Genomic DNA, 13907 nt, shown 5'->3' with positions numbered 1-13907 from the left:
GGGTTTTAACCACATCTTTGTGTTGATAACAGTTTTTGATAGTTTTGTTTTGCTGGTAATTTGTCAATGGGTGATTGTAACCTGAAAGAATTCACTGTAACGTACTGTTAATCAGTGACGTCACTTACAAATATTGATAATAAAAGTGATTTCAGGAGGGACAGAAAAAAAAACCTCCACAACAAAGGGGGAATTATTGTTTAATCATGATAATAATTTCATATGCATTTATTGCACAATATATATTGCCTTAAGATTATATATATATATATATATATATATATTCTTTATCTTTTCTGCATTTCATCTCTAGCTTGCTTCCTTGTAATGAACCCTATGTTCTATTGTAAATCCTATGTAACATTTTTGGCTCTGTGACACATTGCATGTTATGTTCTAGAAGATCATCATGCTGATGGCCTGCTGCACCCCGTCCAAGACAATCTCCACGGCTATGAACTCGACTAGTAAGCAAAACCTCAAACATACTGTTCAAAAGTTGGGGGTCTGTAGGATTTATGCTTTTTAATGAAGTCTCACACTTTAAATTCATTAACCCCAGTTTTTTTCAGTGATATTGTCCTTGAGAAGCCTGTAGGCTAAATAGGCGGCAAATATAATGTTATAATGGTCATAGTTATAATAATTAATTTAACTATTATGATAACAGGATATCATGGTCACTGGTATATATATATATATTTTTTTTTTCTCTAGGTGTGTTTTTAATTATGTTGGCCAATGAGACAGACACCATACTGTCCAACTCAAAGGTATTTATTTATTTATTTTTATGTATTTTTTACTGATAAATTTTGAAATTCTTTTTACTTTTAAATGCTGAATTCAGGGGGTCGACAACTTTAGGCACGCAAGTTATTTTTCACAGATCTGTCCAGTTTACTCGTGGCTCATACTCTTTAAAATGTATTATATCATGAATTATAAATTATAAATGAATTTATATCCGCAATGCAATATCAGGGGGTAAAGATATCATTAGAGTTTTTAAAGTTATGGCTATGCTCTTGTTACCAGATAAGATATAATCATTTGACCCTGTGATTCTTCAGGACCAGTGCCCGGTTGCATAAAGCACCTTAAGTGTAATTTTCCCTTAAGTTCACCCTTATGTTTCCCTTAGGTCAAACCGTTCTTGTCTGTCAGTCATATAATGCAGGTCTATGGTCACTTCCTCAAAGAGCATACACAGAGAAGTCCAAATTAAACATGATTTAATGATTCGTAAATGTAAGTACACATGATGGCCTACGACATGAAACGCGCGGTTTGTGTGAGAAAATGAACAGTATTTATATCGTTTTTACCTCTTGTAAACACAGTCACGTCCAAGTACTCTGATGGCGCCGGCGGTTCGGTCTTTTCCGGAAAGCGCCGGAAGTGATCTCTCGCGCGTGTACGTCACTCATTGTTTACACAGAACAGAGATTGTAGGTAAGACGACCAGGGTCCGAAATTAACTTTTTGGCTCACCTGCCACGGGGACTGGTAGATGAAAAAATCCACCAGCCAAGCATATTTTTTACCGGCCAAAATAATAAACAGCCTTTTTGTGTCACATATACATTAATTTATATATAGGCTATATTTAAACATTTTTGTCATATTTCTGGTCTATTATTTTCCATTTTTACTTTTATTTACACACATATTACACAATTTACACACATTAAAATAATATTTTTGTGGTGGTGCCTATATGAAAATAGTTCTGTACAAATTAAATGTATTAATTGTATTTAATAAAAAATATGCAATAATAATTTATTATAATTATTTTAAAAAAAATATTTAGTTTTACTCTGCCTATTTTTTTTTTTTTTACTCCATTTACTCTGACTGATCCGATCAGTAACTGAAGGACTGGAAATATCAGTTGTTTTAACCATTCATTAAAATGAATCGGTACAAATAAGTCATTAGTTCGCGAATTGGACGTGTCATTATCGGATGTGTTCGCGTTGTGTGATTATCCCGGCAGCAAGGACATCCCACAAGATTTGTGTCAACACAGAAAACATTTAATCACTGGATAGGTTTTTTCGTTTATTTAAAGTGTGGTTTGTCAGCTGAATGTGCGGAACGCTTCAGAGAAGATAAGGTATTTTAGCACAATTCACACCCAGCGGTAATTCAGGAAAAAATATATCCGAATGCTCCACATGAAACTATGGTCTTCCGACCTTTTACCATCGTGTCGATTTATTTTGATTAATATGTGACAAGGAGAGAGAGCAAGACAGCGCTAAGAGAAAGAGTGCGCGCGGCCGGGGCTCTCTCTCTGCTCGTGCTTCAGTTGCGCCCTGTCACACGCACTACTGTCGTCTACATTACTCACAGATCAAATAAGACTATGGCGGGACAAAAAAATCGCTTTGGAGCAGGAGCATCGATAAGAGGACTCGATAACGTTAACTCGTTACATTACTATTTTGGTATGAACATTCACCCGCCAGTGGGGCGGATAGCCTTTTGAGATTTACTCGCCAAACGGAAAATCTACCCGCATTTGGCGCTTGGCGGGTGTTAATTTCGGACCCTGAAGACGACTAATTAAAATGGTTCTAATTTGCGCTTATCCGGGATGTTTAAACCGTCGTAAAAGAAAACAATAAAAAAATTGTATGAGTGACGTACACGCGCGATAGATCACTTCCGGCGCTTTCCGGAAAAGACCGAAGCGCCGGTGCCGTCAGATCACTTGGACGTGACTGTGATTACAAGAGGTAAAACGATATAAATACTGTTCGTTTTCTCACACAAACCGTTCGTTTCGTGTCGTAGGCCATCAATGTGTACTTACATTTACGAGTCATTAAATCATGTTTAATTTGGACTTCTCTGTGCGTGCTCTTTGAGGTGGTGACCATAGACCTGCATTATATGACTGACAGACAAGAACGGTTTGACCTAAAAATATCAAAATTGAAAATACTGCGGAAACAAAGACACCTACATCTTGGATGCCCTTGAGGTAAGCTAAAACATACCAAAAATTTATTTCAAAGTGAACTATCCCTTTAAGGTGCTTTATGCAACCGGGCACAGATCTTGATGCCATCCACACTAAGTAGATGAAGGTGAGTTTCACAATAGCTGCCACTATTACAAACCAAGAGACAGAACACAACAGGCTTTCATCCATATGAACTCACCCATACGTAGGTATGGGTACCGAAACCCGGTATTAAACATTAAACGGGCCCTGTGGCCAAATTAAGGAAGACTGCAGTATCGATAAGCCCAGGCGTTATCAGCTCTGCTGACGGTACTGAAGAAATTACACTATTTATTATAGACATTGTCTTGCAAATTCTGTGAGGATTAGGAGGGGTGTTTTAAACAGTCTTCATACAACATGTTTTTCAGGCTGGTTGTTTGTAATTTTGTAAGAGTAGGGAGAAAATAAAAACCTTTATTAAACATTTATGAAACGTTCATGTTTTGTAAATGATTAGTTAATCATTAACTAAGCAATTGTAAATGACTTATAACTGAATCTACAAAACATGCATACAATAATTAACATATCACGTATTAAACATAAAAAATTAGTTAATCATTTACTAATCACTTGTAAATGACTTGTAACAGATTTTACAAAACATACATAAAATGTTAGTATATCACTTGCTAATCATTTATGAATGTTTTGTAAACGCTTAGTTCATCATTAACTAACCACTTATAAATGACTTACAACTGAACGTTATTATAAACCGCAGCTCTCTCATTGCCCTATTCAGTCATTCTCTCAGTTGAGCATTTATAATTAGCACCTGGAACAATCAGAAGACGTTTCCTCATTCAAAGTGCAGGTTGAAAACTTTCTTAGGTTGAAATGGCTTAACAGTACAACCCTTATTTTGTTTTTAACATTTGTATTTTGATCCTTTCTCACTTAGATGCTGTGACAAAAATCAGTCAAGCCACTGCATGTGAGGTGGAAGCCTCTATAAAGACATGGCTCCGTGATGCCAGGGACGGAGATGGGGGAAGGCAAGGAAGGGCCAGAACTGCAGAAATACCTACTGGTGCCCCTGAGGGGATTGATTTTTAATTTACTTTGACGTGTTTTAAGTGTTCTGTGTTTCTGTTTTTGTGGTTATTGCTGTTTTAAACTGTATTATTATTAATTATAATTATTATTAAATATAAATAAATTATTTGGGGAAAAAAACATGACCCTCGATTTATTGCTGCTAACAAGTGCAATTGTACTGCATATAGTAATATGGGTGTACCTACTCTGTGTGCTCAAACTTTGCACCTGCACCCACAGTGTGCCCACATCCAGCCCACATGAGGGCCTGCTCTAATTTGTGTGGGCCAGCCCAAAGTCAGCCCACACTTTTGGGCTGTCCCACTGGGGCCCCACCTGGGTCCCAAAGTGTGGGGCCCACACGTGCCCCGCATTTCACGCCGGTATCTGGGCCCACAGTGGGCTGCCCGCAATGGCCCCACATGGGCCCCTATAAGGGTTTGCTGTGGGCCCACAACTGGCCCCAATGGGGCCCACTCTACTTACTGTGGGCCTGCCCACAGTCAGCCCACACTTTTGGGCTGTCCCACTGGGGCCCCACCTGGGTCCCAAAGTGTGGGACCCACACGTGCCCCGCATTTCACGCCGGTATCTGGGCCCACAGTGGGCTGCCCGCAATGGCCCCATTCGAGCCCCAAAGAAGCATGTTTGCTGGGTACGGTGTATGTTTCTAATTTTCTCTCCTTTTATTTATACTGTTGTTTTGTATTTATTAAAGTTTTCAGTGATTTGTCATGTATAAATAATACAGAACCATCCTTTTTATGTAATGTGGTGGGTAATTTATTCCTCACCGCTTGTGTGAATGGTATCATGTTTAATGAGCTCCATACGATGCGATTGCGCATCTTAAACTGCGTAGTGATAGCCTATAATGCACATTCTGTTTACTCGGATATAATGTTTACATAGAGCGGTTCAGGGGCAACAGGCGACTACAGCCTTTTGAACAAGTCGGCTCTGCCATTTGCAGGGCCGTAGCTAGACGATTCGGGGCCTCTGAAAAAATATTTATGTAGGTCCCCAACAATAGCCTATATGTACAATAGATGAGCAAGGCCCACATATAACAGAAGATGGTGATGTTGTTGTAAAACCTCTATTTTAAAAGTTAAATGTTTATATAAAAATTACAATTAATAAAAACTATCAAAAAAGCAATAAATTGTTAAATAAGAATACAAACTATTTTTAAAAAGTAACAGCAAAATAATGTTGTTGTTTTTCTATCAGTGTTATAATTCATAGGCTATAAAAAAGTAAACATTTAGAAATTGACAAGAATGCAGTCAAATTTAAAAAATAAAACCATTTATTGTCTTATTTTTTAATAAAGATAAAATGGAACTGGTAATATTATTAAATGAAGCGAATACATTTTATTCATCCACGTGCAGTGTGTTGTAGGCTAATCGTGTTTTCTTGATGTATTAAATAGCCGTCATCAGCCGGCAGGTCAGATGCATAATGCAATGCGTCGTGACTCGTGTCATTTTTTTAACTCTATTTACAATAGTGTAAAAAGACAGGAATTTTGACCACGTAATCATTCGGTCATTGTGGTGCGCACCGATAATAAAAAAGAGACAGTTACCGGCAGGCTGTAGACGGAAGTGTTCTTATTCCCAGTGAAATAACAATACAATGTCTTTAAGAACGTCTTGATCGACTGGGATACAACAACTATCCAGGGGTGTTTCCCGAAAGCATCGTTATCCAACTATGATCGCAATTTTCATTGAACTCTATTGGTAACGACGGAACTTGCGACCATAGTTGGCTTTGGGAAACGGTCATGCAAGCCCAAATTCTGGGGGGCACAATCTGAGACGTTGCAATTGTTTTCTGACGGGTGATATGGATCATGTTAGGAGGGGTCAGGGGGTTTCTCCCCCTGAAAATGTTTAAATTCTGGCTGCTAAACATACCATTTCAATGCAGTTTGGGGGGGACAGAAATACCTTAACGGAGCTAGCAGCAACACTCCTCTATCTGAGGACTAAGTTAAAGTATCTATTTTGTAAGACAGGTTGATGAAAGAACTGTAAGCTCATATTCAAAAGCTTTTAAAGTCTACTTCATTAAAGCATGTTTACACACACACTTACTGTACACTTAGGCCTACTACACATGATTTTAAAAACAGTATCATTGCAGTTTTTATGTTATGATTTTAAATTGGTATGTGACCTAAGAACGATCTTACATTAAAGGTATGATAAAGATGCTGAGATCTGACTTTGTGGTGCACTGAAATTAAGTTATTTTAATATTAATGTGATGAATGACTTTGAAAGAAGTTTGACAGATTTCAGTGCTACCCCGTTTATTTGAATCAGATAACGTTACTATGGCTTATTGGCTTTGTATGGCAGGCAGTAACGTTAGCCAACTAGTTTACGGTTAGACTAGGCTAGCTATCGATAACGTTACACTGACACAACTTAAGTTAATGCTCTGAATTCGCAGCTAATATCAAATCCATAACTTTTTGATCAAGTAAAAATTTCCAGGTCAACCACAAATAATCCCACTACCTTTTAATATAATCCGATAACTAAGTCAATGCCGATTTGTTGCTTTGCCCACTTACCACTTCAAGACCATCTGTAAAACATTGCCAGCTCAACGTGCGAGACGAGTGAGCTGCTTGAACATACACAGCAACGATTCTAGAGCGCAACACGCGTAGCGCTCTTTGATATACACAGACACCATATTAGGAAAAAGTGGCGGGCTGATGCTGACCGATTTATTACCCATCCAGAAGAATACATTTGAGTCGTTATAGGCTCTGGTAATTATGGAGCATAATAGGAATAAAGTTGTGACAAAAAAACTATCAGGGAGGCAAAATCTGAGGGGGCACGTGCCCCCTCACTTTGAATGGGCATGACGCCACTGCTGGCCTCCCTCTCCGTCTTTTCGTGGCGTTTCTGGTTCCCTGATTTATGTTTTCTTTTCCCCGACATTTGTCAGTCAGTCAGTCAGTCTCCCGCTCTTCCACCAAGTTCATCGTTAACTTCAGGCTCTGCCGCCTCAACTCTGATTTGTTCTGTTCACGAACTGGGGTGGGACTTACAATTTTATTGGGTCCATCTGATGTTTGTCACTGACTCTGACTGAATAATTAATAAATACTTTAGGTCGGACTAAACCATTTTTATGGAGATAAGAGAAGCAGTTATTTGGAAAAATATTTAACCAAATTGCATGTTTTTGTGGTTTTCATTAAAATTTTAGGCATACAACTATTATAAATATTAGAATTATTCATACAACAGGGGCTTATATAGTATAACTGCTGTATTTTTATGAGTCCAGATTTGAACCCTATAGGGAATATTTGGTTTCACATTAAACTCAAACGAACAGTTTTTTTTTTTTTTTTTTTTTTTAGCAACTCATGAACTGTTTGACGGCATTAACATTGAGTGGAACAAAAGTGACTCTTCCTGTAAAAAGCAAGTTGGGAAAAACTATTCCATGCTTTAATGCTTTAGAAATATGCAGAATAGCTACCTTGCTTTTAACAAATGAAAAGTTGTTATCTAAAGAGCAACGACCAAAATGTTATTTTTTGACAATGCTCCTGGCTAATTTGCAAACACAAAACAAGTGGCGGGTTCAGAACAAGTCCACCAGGAAGTGTTGCCCTGGGGTTGTGGGGCCCTAGGCGAGATCATGAAAATTGCTTGGCCCCATGCACTGGTGTAAAAACTATCATAGAAACTTGACAAAAAAGCACATAAAATTACAATTTCAATTTTACGTGTATTAAGTGTAAAACATTCATATAATAAATATTTAACCAAATTGCATGTTTTTGTGGTTTTCATTTCAATTTTAAGCATACAACGATTATAAATATTAGAATTATTCATACAACAGGGGCTTATATAGTATAACTGCTGTATTTTTCTGAGTCCAGATTTGAACCCTATAGGGAATATTTGGTTTCACATTAAACTCAAACGAACTGGGTTTTTTTTTTTTTTTTTTTTTTAGCAACTCATGAACTGTTTGACGGCATTAACATTGAGTGGAACAAAAGTGACTCTTCCTGTAAAAAGCAAGTTGGGAAAAACTATTCCATGCTTTAATGCTTTAGAAATATGCAGAATAGCTACCTTGCTTTTAACAAATGAAAAGTTGTTATCTAAAGAGCAACGACCAAAATGTTATTTTTTGACAATGCTCCTGGCTAATTTGCAAACACAAAACAAGTGGCGGGTTCAGAACAAGTCCACCAGGAAGTGTTGCCCTGGGGTTGTGGGGCCCTAGGCGAGATCATGAAAATTGCTTGGCCCCATGCACTGGTGTAAAAACTATCATAGAAACTTGACAAAAAAGCACATAAAATTACAATTTCAATTTTACGTGTATTAAGTGTAAAACATTCATATAATAAATATTTAACCAAATTGCATGTTTTTGTGGTTTTCATTTCAATTTTAAGCATACAACGATTATAAATATTAGAATTATTCATACAACAGGGGCTTATATAGTATAACTGCTGTATTTTTCTGAGTCCAGATTTGAACCCTATAGGGAATATTTGGTTTCACATTAAACTCAAACGAACTGGGTTTTTTTTTTTTTTTTTTTTTTTTTTTTTTTTTAGCACCTCATGAACTGTTTGACGGCATTAACATTGAGTGGAACAAAAGTGACTCTTCCTGTAAAAAGCAAGTTGGGAAAAACTATTCCATGCCAAGTTACTTTATCTACAGTGACTAGTGATTTTTGATTAAAATGGTAAACTTAAGACCATTAAAAGACCACCGTTTTCAAGAGTGTATAATACATTTCAGCTCAAAGTATTCATAATATAGATTTTATTATAAGCTCAAATTGAAATGTTGTGCATGAGATTTTTTTAAATAGAATTTTTTGGTAAAGAAGTGTGTTAACAGCACTTTAAAGTTTGCTCAAGTAACTAAAAAATGTGCTTAATTTAGTAACTTCTTACTCTTGAAATCAAATAGAAATAGCATCTAAACGTTTAGTTACAACTGCATGATGTAACCACATTTCTGTGTGTGGAGACAGAACAGAAACACAAATAGACGTGGAACGTAACAACGCTGTACAGATCTGATAAGGGATCTTTTGCTCAGATGGCCAAAATGTCCGCCCAATAGAGAAAGCTTGGTTTGCTCAGCAAAAACGAAAAGAAATAGAGGGAACATTCGCCATGTAATGTCTGACATCACTCACAGAAAGTGTGAGAAGGGATGATTGACACATACAGAACTTTTTATTAAGAGTATTTAAAAAAAATGAAATTGAAAAAAAAATGAAATTGAAAAAAAATGAAATTGAAAAAAAATGAAATTGAAAAAAAATTAGGCTACCTACAGAATGACACCCAAAAATGTGTATGTTCTAGAAGTATGACAGACTCTTTTACTACATTAATAATTCATACTACATTTCTTTAATTTCTACATTTTTAATGGAAAACAAAGGATGGAAAGAAGATAAATGAAAGATTAGATGAAGTGAGAGAATGATTGTACCTGTTTTTTGCCCAGTGCTTATTTCACCATGTCAAAATGTATTATTGAGTGAATATTCAGTCATTTTACATGACAGATTATACAACACTCACCATTAATCAGCAGCAGCGACACACACAGTGAGATCAGAAACCTCATTGTGACGAACGGCTCCTACACACATACAACTCTGTTTATTGTGCATATTTGTAAAAAATTAATTAAATGAAAATTAATATCAATTTAGATCAATCAAAAGCTAATGGCATTCAGGGTGATTTGATAAAATGAAGAGAAAATGCAGAGAAATAACTTTACCTGCAGCCAAAGCTCTCTCTCCAAAAAGAAGATTCTCTCTCCAGCAGCACAAAACCATAAAGATGGACTGCAGCTGTCACAGTTGAATTTTTTTAATTAATAACTGGGTGGGGCATTACTGTAAGCAGAACTGGTTTGTCATAGGAAAACACTTTTTGACTTTCAGTTTGTGTAAACTTACTTAGGGTTCAGAGTATTTATTTTTTCCCGCATTAATTTCATACGTCTACAATTATTTGGTTTTGTTTCATTAATACAGTGTATACTTTTTTTCTTGATTTGCCCAGAAAGAATGGAAGTGAAATGTGACAACATGCCCCATAGGTGGGGTACATTGTAACATGATCATATGACAGCTTAAAATGTTATCTGATCTAATCAAAACAATGTACAAGATAAGCAAACAATACTTTCTCAATAAAATACAATTATTTGTTTTTTATATAAAATAATGGCATTCATTTTTAATAATTAAAAATAAACAAAATTTTGTGTTTGACAAAACACAGCTATACAGCATAGTTCAAAACATAATAATAATGAATAATTTCTGAACATTGACTCAGTCTTTATTCACCTTTTTCTCATGGGTTGTCAATATCATTCATAAAAGTATAGAATAGAACAGCATAATTCTAAAAGGGCTCATTGTAACGCAGTGTAAGAACATTTTCACATGCACATTGCTCAAATCAAATGTCGAACAGTTTTTAATTATATTATCCAAGTTTAAATTGAACTTTTAAGGCAAAAGAACTGTTAATGTTCCGTGTATCAGATTTAAGGCTTTCTATTTTCAGAATATGGCAGAAACTGAAAATAATAGGCATAACTATGTTTTCATTAGTCTACACCCACCTGTAAAAAAATGTCTATATATATATCTTCTTCTTTTTTTACCTTACAGTGAGTTTTAGAGGGGTCTGACCATTTATTAGGTACACCTAAACGATCTCAAAATGCAATTTAATACAACAGCTCTTCCATAAACTCTTAACTCTACAAAGTTTACAATATTCAGATTTTGGTGTTTTTGAGGTGATAGTTAAAGGTGGTGTTGGACTGTCCTACATTATAGTGACATCTACAGATATCTACAGAATTGTGGACATCGTTACATGTCATTTAAACATATTTGACAAATAAATGTCTAATTAAAATGTCATATTTGTGCAGTTGCTTTATTTAGGCTATCTAAATATACACTCACCTAAAGGATTATTAGGAACACCATACTAATACTGTGTTTGACCCCCTTTCGCCTTCAGAACTGCCTTAATTCTACGTGGCATTGATTCAACAAGGTGCTGAAAGCATTCTTTAGAAATGTTGGCCCATATTGATAGGATAGCATCTTGCAGTTGATGGAGATTTGTGGGATGCACATCCAGGGCACGAAGCTCCCGTTCCACCACATCCCAAAGATGCTCTATTGGGTTGAGATCTGGTGACTGTGGGGGCCATTTTAGTACAGTGAACTCATTGTCATGTTCAAGAAACCAATTTGAAATTATTCGAGCTTTGTGACATGGTGCATTATCCTGCTGGAAGTAGCCATCAGAGGATGGGTACATGGTGGCCATAAAGGGATGGACATGGTCAGAAACAATGCTCAGGTAGGCCGTGGCATTTAAACGATGCCCAATTGGCACTAAGGGGCCTAAAGTGTGCCAAGAAAACATCCCCCACACCATTACACCACCACCACCAGCCTGCACAGTGGCAAGGCATGATGGATCCATGTTCTCATTCTGTTTACGCCAAATTCCGACTCTACCATCTGAATGTCTCAACAGAAATCGAGACTCATCAGACCAGGCAACATTTTTCCAGTCTTCAACTGTCCAATTTTGGTGAGCTCTTGCAAATTGTAGCCTCTTTTTCCTATTTGTAGTGGAGATGAGTGGTACCCGGTGGGGTCTTCTGCTGTTGTAGCCCATCCGCCTCAAGGTTGTGCGTGTTGTGGCTTCACAAATGCTTTGCTGCATACCTCGATTGTAACGAGTGGTTATTTCAGTCAAAGTTGCTCTTCTATCAGCTTTAATCAGTCGGCCCATTCTCCTCTGACCTCTAGCATCAACAAGGCATTTTCGCCCACAGGACTGCCGCATACTGGACGTTTTTCCCTTTTCACACCATTCTTTGTAAACCCTAGAAATGGTTGTGCGTGAAAATCCTGTGAAATACTCAGACCGGCCCGTCTGGCACCAACAACCATGCCACGCTCAAAATTGCTTAAATCACCTTTCTTTCCCATTCTGACATTCAGTTTGGAGTTCAGGAGATTGTCTTGACCAGGACCACACCCCTAAATGCATTGAAGCAACTGCCATGTGATTGGTTGATTAGATAATTACATTAATGAGAAATTGAACAGGTGTTCCTAATAATCCTTTAGGTGAGTGTATTGATGTCAAGTGTATTCTAGTCTTAAAGATAAAGGGTAAATATAGTTAAAAAATTAAGTACATGTAACATTTATTTGGATAATTGATAGTAAAATATATATTAAATTCAGGTAAAACATTAAGTAAATGTACCACATTTATTTTGTTAAATTATAGTATTGTTTCCAGTTATATCTACTTAGCATTTTGGTCATATCTACACAATTTTATTATTGGTTTTCACCAAGGGTTACTATTACATTGACTTAAGATTTTAATTAGATCTACTTAATTTTATCTGTCAGGAGGATACTAAATTTAGTTATTCAGATCTACTTAATTTTTTTTAACTTACATTTACTAAATTCATAAGTTATATTTACTTGATTTCACAGCTTTTAAATTTATTCAATATTTTTAAGTGTAAAAATATTTCACCAATAAAATTAAGTTTATCCCAGTAATAGTTTTTAGAGATGGTGTGAACTAGACTCTCCCCTGTGAAGGCCTCATCAACACGACAGCCATCCTCAACAAACTCGTCTCCATACACGCGTGACTCTTTATCTCTGTGTTTGTATCAATCATGGGTGGATCTAGAAAATGATTTATGGTGTGAAAAAAGGAGTTGGCATTAAGCCAAACAAACGCTCATGCATGCGTGTGATGGATATACAGTTGAATAACTGAAACAGTTGCGATACCACAAATTAATTATATGGTGTCAAACCTTTAGCTTCAACCCCTAATTAAACACTCCAGATCCAGCTAGTCAAGTCCTTCGGAATTATTTGAAGACTACAGGTATGTAGTTAACTTCAAGTAATTAAACTCACACAGACTAAAGTTTCACCCCTGCCACCCAAACCACACATACCGGTACCTGTCGTTTTCAAAGCTTGAAGAACTTGATTAGCTGGATCTAGTGTGTTTTCAGGGCTGGTTAATGAAAATGCAAATACATGCAAGACTTTAGAGAATTAGTTTTACTTTCTCATTTATATTGATCTTTTTTTTTTGTAAATATAAATTAATTTATTCCTCAATAACTCAAATTACCCTTTGGGACTACAAGTTATATTTGTATGATGCTTCCTTTTCCATTTGGCCTGGAAATATAATTAGGTGTATTTGGCAATTTATTTATAAATGCCACAGTTTACCGCCCCATCTGTGAACCACCATGTTCCTCCACCCTTGCTTAGTTCTTCACACACTCAGCTACAATTTATGAAGCACTTTGCGTAAGTCAAACCAATAAAGAGGATATTTCTCAGCTAACCTTCTCAAATATCTTGTAATTGTGAAATGCAGACCTTGGAAAACTTGTCATTCATCTTTTCAGTCTGGATTCAAAAGTAAAACCATTTTGGATATCTGAAATCTGAAAACCGACCAATACACTGTAAAAAAAAAAAATGCTGTAAAAATGACAGACAATTTCCAACAGTAAGATACTGTTATTTCTAATTTACAGTTAATGGTTGTTAAATTAAGCACTTGCAGTAAATTTACAGCATTTAACAGTAAACCATTTTGTTTCTGTGAAAAAAAGTCTCGCGCTGTAAAAAAAGCAGCACATGTGGGCGGGGCACGAGCTCTCATCTGCAGAAAGCGGTCAACGGCATATCTTCT

The 13907-nt window shown here is 36.4% G+C and overlaps 1 long non-coding RNA gene across 1 annotated transcript; it reads left to right on the top strand.

Annotated features, from left to right (window-relative positions):
• The first annotated feature begins 382 nt into the window (after nt 1-382).
• Nucleotides 383-1079, top strand: LOC130077176 (uncharacterized). The gene is made up of 3 exons (XR_008805711.1): nt 383-467; nt 718-773; nt 1039-1079. It is a non-coding gene; the product is annotated as an uncharacterized LOC130077176 (long non-coding RNA).
• The last annotated feature ends 12828 nt before the right edge of the window (nt 1080-13907 follow it).

Source organism: Rhinichthys klamathensis, unplaced genomic scaffold (genome assembly GCF_029890125.1).
Source record: "Rhinichthys klamathensis goyatoka isolate OS25496 unplaced genomic scaffold, OSU_Roscu_1.1 h1tg000721l_1, whole genome shotgun sequence".
Lineage (NCBI taxonomy): Eukaryota > Metazoa > Chordata > Actinopteri > Cypriniformes > Leuciscidae > Rhinichthys > Rhinichthys klamathensis.
This window is presented reverse-complemented; position numbering and strand designations above follow the sequence as displayed.